Source organism: Engystomops pustulosus, chromosome 9 (genome assembly GCF_040894005.1).
Source record: "Engystomops pustulosus chromosome 9, aEngPut4.maternal, whole genome shotgun sequence".
Taxonomy (NCBI): domain Eukaryota; kingdom Metazoa; phylum Chordata; class Amphibia; order Anura; family Leptodactylidae; genus Engystomops; species Engystomops pustulosus.
This window is the reverse complement of record NC_092419.1, coordinates 34,465,878-34,480,596: the sequence shown is the minus strand read 5'-3', so window position 1 is coordinate 34,480,596 and position 14,719 is coordinate 34,465,878. Positions and strand designations below refer to the sequence as shown.

At 42.6% G+C, this 14,719-nt stretch overlaps 1 protein-coding gene across 2 annotated transcripts in view; it reads left to right on the top strand.

The window, feature by feature from the left end:
- The window catches only part of LOC140077158 (P2R1A-PPP2R2A-interacting phosphatase regulator 1-like), a 981,687-nt gene that overhangs the window by 197,712 nt on the left and 769,256 nt on the right, over positions 1–14,719 (top strand). Inside the window, exon 11 of one of the 2 annotated variants that reach the window (XR_011849721.1) lies at positions 202–269. The exons of the other annotated variant lie outside the window; for it this stretch is intronic. The gene's annotated coding sequence lies outside the window, so the exon portion shown is untranslated. Of the gene's footprint in view, positions 1–201; positions 270–14,719 lie in introns of those variants that run through there. 2 annotated transcript variants of the gene reach the window in all.

Below are 14,719 nucleotides of genomic sequence, written 5' to 3'. Positions count from 1 at the left end.
AAACAATAAAATCTTTCTATAAAATGGCAGCAAGCAGAGATATAAAACTGTGAGAAATTGATAATGAAAGTATATTGGAAAACTGGAAAACTTTTTATTATATAAACAATATTTATTTGCTGAAATTGGAATATGAAATGGAAATGTTTTCCTTATCTCTCTGTAGGCCCATTACTGGCTTTGGTTTGCAAATACAGGCAGTCCCCGGGTTACATACAAGATAGGGTCTGTAGGTTTGTTCTTAAGTTGAATTTGTATGTAAGTCGAAACTGTATATTATATCATTGTAATCCCAGCCAGAACTTTTTTGGTCTCTATGACAATTGGATTTTAAAAATGCTGGGTTGTCATAAGAACCAGGAGTAACACTAAAGCTTCATTACAGACACCTGTGATAACTGTTACAGCTGTTTATTGTAGCCTGGGGCTAAAGTACAATAAATTACCAATATCCAGAGGTCCGTTTGTAACTAGGGGTCGTGTGTCGAGTGTGTCGAGGGTCGTGTGTCGAGTGATCTTAAGTAGGGGACCGCCTGTACTGATGCAAAATACTGACCATTATACTGCCATGTAAAAGTGACCTTAACCTGCTATCACACACTACAATAAATTGTAAATGTGAATGCAAATACTACATTGTTAGAATTAGGGCGGTGCCACAAGTTCCTGCTTTGATTCTGTTTTGTAAACGCACATATGCATGAAAACGCACGCAATCGGCAATCAGTGCCCATTGTCTTGTGTAAATGCAAGACACTGGGCGCTGATTGCAGATTTCATGCGTTTGCATACAACACACATATGCGATTGTCCACGGGCCGCCCAAGTGCACTTTGATTCCATTACAAAATGGAATCAAAACGGGAATGTGTGGCATCACCCTTGAAGTTGAGTTTTGGATAAGCATCTTCAGGCGACTGTAAGGCTAAGTTCACATTACCGTTCAAATCTCTGTTCCTAATCTCTGGTATAAAAAGGTCAAGAACAAAGGTTGAAAGTATCAGTTTAAAATCCCATTGACATCAATGTAAATTTTATGTCATCGGTTATGGTCAGTTAGGCAGGCATCCGTTATCCATGCATTTTGTAACGGAAATCAATTAAGGAGGAAAAGTACTGCAGTCTCCTTAATTTTTTTCCATTCATAAAATGCATGAATAACGAATCCCTGCCTAAACTGAACATCACGGATTACATAAACTTTACATTGATGTCAATGGGATTTTTGAAAAAACCTACACATACTCACCTCCGCTCCACTTCATCTTCATCCCGGTCCAGCGCTAGTCTTGACTTGCCGGACATCTTGTCCTTGCGCTCCGTGCTGCTAATTATCAAGGCGTGGCAAGACTAGTGACTGACAGCGCCGGGATCAGGATAAAGAGGAATGGGGGTGAGTTTTTGTAGGTTTTTTGATGATTTTTACGTGGTTGATTTCCTTGAAACCTCTGTTCTTTACTCTTTTTTTTTTTTACAGAGGTAAGGAACGGAACTTTGAACTCTAGTGTGAACTTAGCCTAAGATGTGACAAAAATGTTTGTATCAAATGAAAAAACACTTGGTGGAAGGCAGGCTAATGAATTTTAGCACTAAAGGACCTATTACACGAGGTAATCATTGCCCGAACGATCCTTTACATAAACATCCATTCCAGATCATTGCCCTGTGTAAATGTGTTCAGCGATCGAATATCAGATGCTAATTCCTCTATTATGATGATGGAAAAATGATGAGTATTCAGCACATTTATAATAAACGGGGATAATGGAAATGAGAGGGCGGAACTCGACTGTCAGGGCATTAATTTGTATGAAGAAATTCGCAATTAGATTATTTTTATATGACCGAGCTGTTTTGTTAACTATAAAAAAAACTACCATTTTGTCCGTTTTGCAAAAAAAATGGATGATGTCTCTTTATTCTCCTCATGATTACCTATGTAATAAAATGAAGGGCAGCACATGGTCACCATCCATATTTTTTTTGCAGATCCATGGACACAAATTAGAAGAAAGTAGAATTTGTTGCGTGTTGTGTTTGTTCATGCAATGTTAATACATTCCGCTAGTGTTGCATTTTGTAAAGCAGCTCTTGCGCATGATGCCGGCGGCACACGTGGGGTTTTGGACCCGTTTTTGGGCCTTTTTAAGCAGTCCATTATAAAAAACCAATCCGTTTTTGACAGGTTTTACTACTTATCGTAATTAAGATTGGATCAAAACTGGACGCGGTTCCAAAAAACGCATGCGTTTTTGACCAGTTTGAATTTAGATAATTGGTAAATTTGTCAAAAACGCATGTGTTTTTTGACGGACTGCTTAAAAACGGGCCAAAAATGCGTTCAAATGCGTTTCCAGTGCAACACATGCGATTGGTAACCATCACCCGGTGTCTTGCATTTAAAAATACAAGAAACAGGGGGGCTGGTTGCCGATCACATACTTTGCACTGGAATTGCACATGCGATCAAGCCGAGTCCCACAATTTGCAAAAAAAGGGTCAGAGAAGCTAGAAGAGCAGGAAAAGTGTTGGAAGTTGTGCCCAAAATGATCAAATGCAAAAAAAGAAACTTTGTGTCAGGCCGCGTTCACACGATGAGTCACTTGCGTTTTTTGCTGCCTTTTTTACGCATTCCAAAGGCTTGATTCATGCTGAGATCACATTGTGTTTTAGCAAATGCAGAGAAAACGCAATGGGGCTCATTTACTAAAGGTCTTCCAGAATATTTACGTTTGGCACCAAATTGCCCCGGGATTTTGGCGCACACGCTCGGATTTTGGTGCATCGGCGCCGGCTTGCAAGCCCCAGAAATCGGGGGGCGTGGCCGTCGGACGACCCAACGGATTCGGACAAACCATGGAATTTAAAAAAGGTTTTGTGTCGCAGGATCAGCACTCACATGCACCAGGAAGAAGAAGGTGAACTCCGGCAGACCTCGGGGCAGCAGCGACACAGGAAGGAACTCGGACGCACGATCTTAGTGAATCGTGCCGGACCCGAATCTACGTCGAACAACGCACCGCGGGATCGCCACGGGAACGGGTAAGTAAATCTACCCCAATGTGTGTGATCAAGGCTGAAGCCTTTGGAATGCGTCAAAAACGTTATGAACGCGATGATAGCGGAACGTGTGAACGCGCCCTGGAGGAAATCCTATGATAAATGACAACTAGAAAAAATCACTATATCAGTGACTCATAGGGGGTCATTTTTAGTCTGATGCGCCTTTTTTGGGTTCTATTTTAGTGACTTTTTGAGCGTATTGGGGTATTTGCGCAATTTTTTGTGCCTTTTTCTAGAAGTTCGCTAGAGTTCGCCATATGGCCGCAGTCACACGTACCGCTAGGCGTCCCTTCATAACGTGACGGTAGCGCACAGGGGGAGGTCCTCGGCCCGAACGCACATGCGTTTCCAGAGAAAAGCATGTGATCGGCTTATCAATTGCATGCCTTTCCCTGGAAACGCATGTGTGTTCGGGCCGAGGACCTCCACCTGTGCGCTAGCGTCTCGTTATGAACGGACGCCTAGCGGTACGTGTGACCGCAGCCTCAATCAGTGATCCTTGTTTGTGCCTAATTTGTCTTTGTATTTCTCCTGCTTCCAGGTGTTTGCGCCTTACATAACATTGATTTTTGCCCATATAGGTGCAAATAATTGCACAATAACGCGCCGATCCTGACCATGCCTAGGAAAGGCAATGGTGTGATTTTTTTAATTTATTTAATCAAATACATTTTTAAGAAGGTGCAAAAAAATGTATTTGACAAAGGCAAATCAGGTGCAAAAAATGTATTTAAAAAAGGAGCAAAAAGAGCTCAAGGAAGGGGAAAAATATGATAAATGACCCCCAGAGTGTATTTTGATTTTTTTTTTAGATTTTATTTCCATAAAATGTGTGCTAGAAATGACACAGGCACACGCCTATCCAGGATCATGGTGTGAATGCCCCCATAGAAACCATTACATTTTCCTAAATTGCCCTGTGACACAATTCGTGTCCCTGAGTCGCCTAGTGAAGAGGAGTTTACCACACACATGGACATTTATTTTTAGGGATAATTGATGGGATTTTTTTTCCTTTCTGGGGGTGGAGGACATCATTAATTATGCTAATTGTATGAGCGGATATAGTAAGGGCTGGCTGCTGAGGTGAAGGAGCCGCCCTTGGGACAGAGGTGGGGGGAAGGGATCACGTGACGCCCCGCGCGCGCTTCCCGCCACTTTTGTAAAGCCCCTGTTATTTTGGCACTGGGCATGAGGTAACGTTGTGTTTATGTTTTTCCCCCATTTCCGTGTATTCGGTGTCTGTATGTGGCGTTATGCTTAGTATCTGCTCGGGTGAGGTGGGTGCACGGCTGCTCGTACAGTCCTCCTCTTTCAACTACGTACTTTGTAAACAGCAGGCTGTGAGCCTCCGCCACCTGTACGAGTGCCCCTCCGTGTAGGCTGCGCTAGTATGGCAGCCACCCCCCGGCCATGCTGTGTGTGTGATGGAGGAGATTGCAGGCAGTGCGCGGCTGTGATTGCTCCCTGCACGGGGTTGTCTCCGGCCTGTGCTGTTTGTGTTACTTTCCCGCACGTCCATGTTGTGTCTCCTGCCCCGGCCGATCACATGGCGCAGTGTATATACCACAGTAAAGGGGTCCATCACTCCCCCCTTATTCCCCTCAGGCCTGGGAGATGTTTGTCCCCCATGGCGCCTGTTGTGTCTTCCTCTCGGGCTGCACCATGGGATTTGTAGGCATGTTATTTTTTTTTTCTTATGTATTTGTTTGGCTGTCATGAGGTAGCATTAACCCCCTCCTAGCTGGAGCAGATATGTAAGTGTGCAGCGAGTGATCTATTGTTCTCTGTGAGCAGCCATCTCGGGCCGGGGACTGGCGAGGAGCACGTGTATCGGCCATTTAAATGCCTGGTACTTGTAGCAGCTCTCGGGGGGAAGGGGGTCCCGGCTAATGTTGGGGGTCGTTGTTGACTCCGAGGGGTTGGGAGGGGTTAGTAGCTCTTAGTTGTCATGCATTGCAATCCAGCGCCACAGGGGTTAAGGTTTGGCGCGTTTTTTGTGGCATTTGAATTGCCGGGACTTCATTTCCCATCATGCTCCTCTCCTTCCCCCTCCTCCTCTTCTCTTTAATCTCAACACGAGGGACAGGGACGCGTGGTGCGGAGTCCGGAGCAGGAGACCCCTGCGAGCTCAGGTAATGGCCGGGGAGGAGGATGGAGAGGGCTATGGGCACAGTGCATGGGGCCAGCACATGATCAGGGCTCACCATTATCAGGGGGGGTCACTAGTAAGCCGGGGGTCAGTGGCCATTGTGTCCAGGGAGCATGGCACCCAGCCTCTGTTTACTTCACCCTTGGAGGAAGTTGTTGATGAACATCAGTCCTGGTGTTTTTTTTTTTTTTTAGGAAAGAACTATGGAGTTGCTTTTGGCAATCACTGCTGTGCTCTGCACGAGTATCAGTAGATGGAGGGTTTTGTGTGAATACACTTTTGTAAACTTGCATATCAATAGGTTTTGCTCTTTCTGTTTAGTCTCCATTTTAGTAAACTATTGGTGTAATGTTGGCACGTAGGCCTGGCTGGACAAATGTCCTGTGCATATTTAGTGTTGCTGTTGCATGTGCCATCTGAGGTCAGCACTTGATGGCCAAATTTTGCTAACAATCTGCTTGGTGACATATGTGGGCCTTACAATACAAATGGGCATAATTGTACAAATGTATGCTGTGTGGTGTATGTTATGCTGTCTTGTGAGATGTGATGGTGCTGTGTAATCATGTCTTTGCAAACTTGTGGCTGTATTATAGGACATCTACCACAAGGCTCAAGGATTGTTAAACAAGCCCACTGACATTATGGTGTGTACCTCCTTTGGGAGGATCTTCTTTTTAGTTTCTTGTGCTCTGGTTTTTAAAAACGTGTTTTTAAATGATGCAAATCAATCTGAGGGGCTCTGGGCTCATTTGTGTTAATAAAGCCTGGAGCCCCTGGGCTCATTTGTGTTAAGTTATAGCAATAAGCAGGATTAAAACAAGGGCATATGAAGCTTAAAGAGTAGAATCTGTCAGGGGGCACACACCAGTATGTAAGTGTATTTAGCTTGCCATCCTTGATCCTGTTGGAAGATGTCCTTTAAGCAAACTATTAGGGGTTTTCACTTGTTTAATTTTTTAAACCAGGAGTAGATTAGAAACCGTAGCTTATTACAATGTGTTCTCTACATAATCATCCTCACTTGCTTTTGGACTAAAATAATTGAACTGAGTGTGCCCTTACACCTAGTCTATGACTGGATGGGTGGATTTATCTATAGTTATTAGGTTTGCAACAATTTTGATGTTTCCACATTGACCTTTGTTTTGTTCTTCCTCTTCAGGTAATTGAGCGCTCCTCCATTCGGCAGCTGTGAGCGGTGTGATCAGTCTAGGTTATGCAAAAGTGCTTATAGTGCAGGTAGCAATTAGTACCTACTGCACTCTAAGCACTTCCAGCATTGCCATGGCAATTGAATCAATTGCAGCCGGACACCTGTGTGTGTGGTCTTGGTTTTTGCTGCTTTGTGTTAAGGTGCATCTAGTGCAGTTAGTGGCATAGCTTAGAATCTACTGCTCTAAATGCTCCTTTTGGCACAAGGCTTTTGCAAGTAACTATGGGAAACCTGTCTTACCAACCAGAAAATCTGAAATCGATCAGTCCAGGCTGTGCCAAAGTGCTCATAGTGCAGGTAGCTTTTGTATAGTCTCTACTGTAATATGGGCACTTACAGTACTGCCGGAGATGTGCCCTGTGGAAGGACCTACCTGCCCCACTGATATCTCCCATTACTGTTAGTTTGGCTGGTTTGCACCAGCTTATTATAGTTGCTGTGCAAATCCATGCAAAACTGACAGTGGTGGTATCCTGCTGCTGGAGTTCTCCAACTAGAAGCTTTGTGTATCCTCTGGCTCCTCCATGGGTGGGGATTTGTTGCATTACTTGTGTGTTGTAAAAGTATTGCACTTGTCCCGGCCTGTGGAAGAAAAAGGACTATCAACTGGATTGTTTGGTAAAATATTGTGCTTGTTTTGCTGTTGTCGGGTGGATCACGATGCAATTTTATTTTGTTTTGTAGGAGAAAAATTGCACGGTATCCATCTGTAAACCGCATGACTATTCTGTGATCACTTAATTGTTCTTCAGTAACTTCTGTATGCTACAAATGTCCTGTACATGCTTTTTACCTTGTACTTTTTCCTTGACATTGCAGTAAAACATGTATAGTTGACTATAGTTTGCCATTTCACACTATTGCATCGTACATGTAAGGAGACACTTAGTAACAATCAGTGATGTACTGTATCAATTTTTGTGTTTAAGTGTTGTCAATGACTTTTAAAAAAGGCAGAAAGTGATAAAAATAAACTTTCATGCTTTTGATATTCTTGCGCTTTTTTTTCTTCTTTTTTTTTTGCTTTAGCAATGAGGACCTATAAAAGCAGTGACTGCCTTTAATGGTGATGCTGGCATGGTAAACATGTGACTCTTGAGGCAAGTGATTGGCTCCCATCACATGTGTTTATCACCTGGTTTCACTACAGGACATTTGAGGTGGTGTTCACATGCTGCAATTTTACTTAGAAATTCAACATGGTAGGGAAGAAATTCCCCTTAATGCACATGCACGTGCGTTCAGACTTAAATTCTTATGATTTGGAACAAACACTCAGGTTGCGATAACACATAGCAATGTTTACAAATGCAATGCTAACGGGCAGGGCCCGGCCATTAATCTGCATTTACAAATGTTAGTGCATGGGGTGTGCCTCAGCCTGATCACGTGTGTTTCCAGTGAATTTGGTACAAGCATACCCTGTGTGCTACTATTGCATTTGTAAAAGCATTGCTAGCTGTATGTGTCAGCACCCTAAGGGTGATGTCACATGTGGTTTTGAACCTATTTTTGGGCAGTTTTTAAGCAGTCTTTTAAACTGCATGTGTTAATTAACAAGTACTTTTTTGAAAAACGCATGTGGTTTTTTTTACCTCAACTTAATTTAAAATGGGTCTAAAACGGGTGCGTTTTCAAAAACACGTGTGTTTTTTAACGGACTGCTTAAAACTGCCAAAAAATGGGTTCAAAACGCCATGTGTGCTGCTGGCCGAAGGAGAAATTAAACATGCGCTAGAGCTCTGTGGGCCGTTACATAGTAAAGTCTTATTGTATACGTTATGAGGCATAAATCTCATAATGTATCTGCCATACTGGGTCTAGTAGGCAAAACTCTACTACAGGTTGTAAAGTCTGTGAATGTTTAGTGGTTAATGTTTGCATGCCTTTAAGTGCTGCTCTCCCTACATGCCCACTTTTCTAGTGTAAAAGATCATTTCTACAACAAAAAAGTGGCATACAAGCACTGATACTTTAGTAGCTGTCTGCTTGGGACTTCTCAGAGGAGACATTGGGAATTTGTACAGATGGGTCAGGGAATCCTTTAAATAGATGAGGGACCACATTGTCAAGGAAATGCCATTAGTCCATATTTGGGGTTTTTTTAACCTCTCGCGCTTCCCAATACAGTCTCTAAATTTATTTTGTATTCGATTACATTTTTTTTTTTTTTTTTTTTTTTTTTTGCCCAGACACGGATTTAAACTCGCAACCTCTGCACTCACCATAGAGATGCAGAACCTATATCCACCAGACTATGGGATTACTGGCCATCACTGGGAGGGTTTTTCTGACTAGAGCTTCCATAATTACACTGACACACAAGGTATATATATGTTTTTTTAACATAAACAATCTTAATACAGTTAAATTGTATAAGACACAAAATAAATTATACAGTTTATATTCACATTACTGATCCCATGCATTTATTTGGCAATGAATATGCCTTTGGGCTTAGCCCTTGCCCCCCACACATCTGCATTGTGTTTCTAAACACAATGTAATACCACAGTTATCTGACCACTCCTGGTTTTGGCACACAATCATGTGGACTACTGCAGTTTTGTTATATGCTCTTTGTATACTGACAAATTAGGCTGGATGCACATGAACATGTGTTTCGAAATCTAATATACAGATGGACACCAATCAATACCTAGAGCTTGTGCCTATATGTTCAGGCCTGTGTGCACGCACACTGATATCTTTAACTATTTGTGAACTTAATGGTTCTTATGTATGTAATAAACTCCTTTTAACATCAGGTCATGGTCTCAAAGTCACTCATTTGTTAAGATTTGTTTTAATAAAGGGCTCATAAGATTACAGTATGATCATGGTGTTACCAAATTTATACAGGTTTTATTGCATTTTAATACATTTTCAAAAATTAAACAAATGTATACGCGAACTTTTTCATACTTTGGTGCACGGAGCTGTGTGAGGTGTTTTTTTTTTCTTGCAAAATGAGCAGACTTTTTCATTGCTACCATTTTGTGGACTGTGCGACACTTTGATCACTTTTCATTACATTTTTTTTTGTCATGTAAAAGTCGCATTTCAGACATTTGGGAGCTATTTCCAGATTCTGAGGTCACTGCGGTCAATAACTGTTTTTATATTTTGATAGATCAAGCATTTTGGAAGCAGCAATACCTAATGTGTTTGATTTTTACTGTCTATTATACTTTATATCAGTTTTAGGAAAAGGGGGTGATTTGAATTTATATTTGAATTTTTACTTTTTTTTTTTCTCACTAACTCTAGATGTTCAGATCGTTCCTACCATATACTGCAATACAACTATATTGCAGTATTTGGCGGTTTTTGCATGTGATTCGTGTATCAAATCTGCATAAACTATGCAGCCTGGGGTTTGACGAAGACCCGTGGCTGTCATGGCAACCGATTGCTGCCCCCGATGATGTGGGGGGAGCGATGATTGGAGGAAACACATGCGTTTTGTAAACGCAAGCGTTAACAGCTGTTTAATTAGGGAAATATCCCTTCAGCTGTAGCAATGCGTTTTTAAACGCATGCAGTAAACGCAACGTGTGACCGCACCCTGAGATTACACGAGGCGGCTACTCCACCCCACGGTAGCCACTTTACCCCTCCTACTCACCCATCTTCGGCGCGCAGCTCCGCGTAGCTGCGTGCCCTCGTCCGGCGATCCTGCCGTCTGCGCATGCGCAGAAGAGCAGGCCAGCGCCTGTTTCGGATCAGTGAACGTGCAGGCGCGGGCCTGCTCTTCTGCGCATGCTCTCAGATGCGGCTACTCCACGCCCCAGTAGCCGCATAAGTAAATTTGAATAAATATCTAATAAAAGTTATCAAAAAAGGGCAGGGACGTGAGGATTAGCCCTTAAAAGGGCTATCCTCACTTCCCATTGATCCACCTACCACCCAATCTACCTTTATAGGTAGATTTGTGTATGGTAGGTGCCCTTTAAAAACACACCAAAAACGCCATGTGTGGGATCACCCTGAGGGCGCGGTCACATGGTGCGTTTTGGTTGCGTTTTCATAGCTGTTGTAATGAGTTTCAAAAAGCAAAGATAAGGTGATTTGCTTAATTACATTACAGTCATGACCATAAGTTTTGAGAATGATACAAATGTTCATTTTTACAGAGTCTACTGCATCAGGTTTTATAATGGCAAGTTGCATATACTCCAGAATGTTATAAAGAGTTATATCAGCTTAACAGCAATTAATTGCAAAGTCAATATTTGCCTAGAAAATGAACTTTTTCCCCCAAAACACATTTCAACTTCATTACAGGTCTGCCTTAAAAGGAGCAGCTAACATAGTTTCAGTGATTGTTCCAGTAACACAGGTGCGGGTGCTGATAAGGACACGGCTGGAGATCAATCTGTCATGATTAAGTAAGAATCACACCGCTGGACACTTTGGGTGCAAAAAACCGGCGGCTTGTTCCCGATCGCAGGCGTTTCCACAGAAACGCCGATGAGATCGGGACGCGGCCCGCCCCGGTAGGTGCGGCTTTGTCTGCTAGAAAGATTGCATCTCAGTCAACAATCTATCGCATCATCAAGGAATTCAAGGAGAGATTCCATTGTTGCCAAAAAGGCTCCAGGGCGCCCAAGAAGGAGTTTCATCTTTGGGATCAGGCTACCAGCAGTGCAGAGCTTGCTCAGGAATGGCAGCAGGCAGGTGTGAGGCATCTGCACCCACTGTGAGACTGTGGAGACTCTTGGAGCAAGGCCTGGTGTCAAGGAGGGCAGCAAAGAAGCCACTTCTCTCCATAAAAAACATCAGGGACAGACTGACATGTGGCAAAAGGTACAGGGAGTGGACTGCTGAGGACTGGGGTAACCTCATTTTCTCTGAATTCCCTTTCCGATTGTTTGGAACATCTAGAAAACAGCTTGTTGGGAGAAGACATGGTGAGCAATACCACCAAGACTCATGCCAACTGTAAAGCCTCCTGCAACCATTCATGTGTGGGGTTGCAACTAAACGAAATCTACCATCAAAATTAAGAATAATAAACCCGGGGCACGTATTCTTGGATCCTGGCACGTGACTGTTGTCTACTTTTTTTTTTTTGTTATTCCTGGCCTCCTTCCTTTTACATTAAACTTTTAGAATTATTGTAATGGAGGAGGGGGGGGGGGGGTCCAGAGGCTCTCTGTGCTGTAGCTTTATAGACTGTTACACTGTCTACACCTGCTACTTCAGCACCTCCCCCTCCCTCTGCTGATGTAATATCGCTACAGCAGAGGAAGGTTCAACACACACAGGGAGGGGGAAATACTCGTAATGCCCCCATCTAGAGGTCTTCTGACTCATTAGCATAATTTTTAACTTTTTTTTTCTTTTTGAAGGAAGGAGGCCATGCATAATAAATATAAGGAGATTACCACAGTCACGGTGCCTGGATCTATGAGTAATGTCCATGGTTTATCATGCTGGATTTTGATGGTAGATGTCTTCAGTTTTAGTATAAATGTTAAACTTTTATGTGGTGGGATGTTTCAAAGATAATAGTCCAGATTTATCCCGTTTTATGTCCAACTTTTTACATGTGTGTGTGTTTTTTTTTTTTTTGTGCAATCTGCTTGCACATGTATTTATAAAGTTTCTGCGCCAGTTTGGCAGCTGCACTGTGTCATATAAGATAGGAAAAATGTGCTCCTAAAGGCGTGTATTAATGCTCAGTCAGAAGGCACTCCTCAATTCTGCAGCATGAACAAAGTGCCCCCCCAAAAAAAAAAACCAAAACAAAACAAAAAACAATGGTACACACGTCCAGAGCACTGCAGGGGGCGCCGCATTCATGAATTTGGAGCCCCCTGCATGCTACACAGGTAAACTGCACATAGTTCTGTTTGCACTGTTTTTGATAGATGTGGATAAATGTAGACTGAATCACAGGAAAGTTATAGATCTGGACAGTGCGGTGTTTGTTTCATGGACTGAACTTTGGGCATCAGTATAATGTGAAGCAGGAACCTGCTGCAAAACCTAAGAACCGCTAATCTATACTGTGTCATTGTGTTGTAGGGAAGAAGGGGGGTTCCTTACATCACATTTTAATTAAATGTACTGCCAGGAAACCTGCTTGTAGGTTAGCCAAATCTAACTCCTCCCTAATTTAGCTTTTATTATTTTTGTGTTTTAATACTTTTTTTTTATCTTTATGCTAATTAGCAGCAGAGGCTACTGGGGTGTGGTGTAACTTCTGTGAGCTCAGGGTGTAAGGCTGCTCCACACCTCAAGATCCCCCCCACCCCCCCCCCCCCACGTGGCCATGCTACCTGTGAAAGTGGTGGCATGGCAGGTGCAGTGGCTCCTGGCCTTTCTTTGGTCCCAGCAATAACGAATTTCCTGTGTGTGTGTGTTTAACAGCTTAAAAAAAAATTTCATAAAATTTCCCATTGTTGGCCAGATGGAGCTTCACCAGTATTGTGTCATTGGTTGCACATACAACGCAGCCCATTAATGCTCCGAGTGCACCAACTTTTTTTCAGTGCACCTTTAACATAGAGGGTGCGGCACAATCCTGTTGAGTCGCTATAGTAAAAGTGCAGAATTTTTGGTGTGTTGGGCACAGTGCAGCCGCGACACAATACTGGTGCAGACACTTCATAAATACATGTGCAAGCAGTATTCACATTTTTGTCAGTAATATGCAGCAAACACCCACCTTGTATGGAGAGGTCTGGGCTCTGGCGTGGCGGACCTTAGGGTGGGTCCTGAGTCTGCAGCGGTGTCTTTTGACATTGCTGCAGTTTTCTTCTGCTCCCGTGCTAATCGGGAGAAGGAAGATTCGGTTTATTACCGCTTCTCCACTCCTCACAGCATCGCGCCGAGGTAGAGCGATTGCCCTGCTGCCTACAATACAGACTTGGTGGTCACATGACCAATGGGTCTGTAGGGGTTAATCAGAGCTGCTGGGTAAGATCAGACCCAGTCCATTTCTGATCCAACATCTGCCCCACCAGGGCTCTTAAGGAAGCCACAGTTACAGGTGTAAAAATGTCTTTTATTCTCTAATTTAAAAAAAAAGCAAAAAAAAAAAACACCTGCTACACTATAAAAACCACTGCCATAGTTGCCCTGCTTACCCCAGATTATACATATAATATATCAAAAGGACCGTCGCACACTGGGGAATAAAATTATAATGGTCATTTTAAGTTAATTTGAAAACTGAAAAAACTATATAGCATACGTTACAAAAAAGTATATTTCTCTCCAGTTTTTGTAAATATAACCTCCTAAAAAAAAAAAAAAAAAACTAAAAATTCAAAAAGGTAGCTTAACTACTTTTTTTTTTTTTTAAAAAAACAATTTTTAACTATTCCCATGTGTCATAAAAAAACGCCTTGCAGCGCTGGGGTCCTGGGCTTCGAATCCCATCCAGGTCAACATCTGCCAAGAGTTTGTATGTTCTCTCCGTGTTTGCGTGGGTTTCCTCCGGGTCCTCTGGTTTCCTCCCACACTCCAAAACATACTGTTAGGTTGTTTAGATTGTGAGCCCCATGGGGACAGGGACCAATTTGACATGCTTTGTGCAGCGCTGCGTAATCTGTGTGCGCTATATAAATAAAGAATTATTATTATTAACCCCTTAAGGACGGAGGGTTTTCCGGCTCATTTCTCGCTCTCCAACTTCAAAAATCCATAACTTTTTCATTTTTCCGTGTACAGACCTGTGTGAGGGCTTATTTTGTGCGTAACAAATTTTACTTTCCCGTAATGTTATTTATTTTAACATGCCGTGTACTGCGAAGCTGAAAAAAAATTCCAAATGTGGAAAAATTGAAAAAAAACCGCACGTGCGTCACGTTCTTGTGGGCTCAGTTTTTACGACTTTCACTCTTCGCTCCAAATAACATGCCTACTTTATTCTTTGGTTTGGTGCGATCGCGGTGATACCAAATTTATATAGGTTTTATTGTGTTTTAATACATTTTAAAAAATTAAACGAATGTGTACAAAAAAGAAAAAAAATTTTTTGCCATCTTCTGACGCTAATAACTTTTTCATACTTTGGCGCACGGAGCTGGGGGAGGGGTCATTTTTTGCGAAATGAGGCGACGTTTTCATTGCTACCATTTTGAGGTCTGTGCGACATTTTGATCATTTTTTATTTCATTTTTTATGTTATGTAAAAAGGTGTAAAAGTCGCATTTCGGACATTTGGGCGCCATTTCCCGCCTCGGAGGTCACCGCCGGCCGTAACCGTTTTTATATTTTGATAGATCGGGCATTTTGGGACGCGGTGATACCTAATATGTTTGTGATTTTTACTG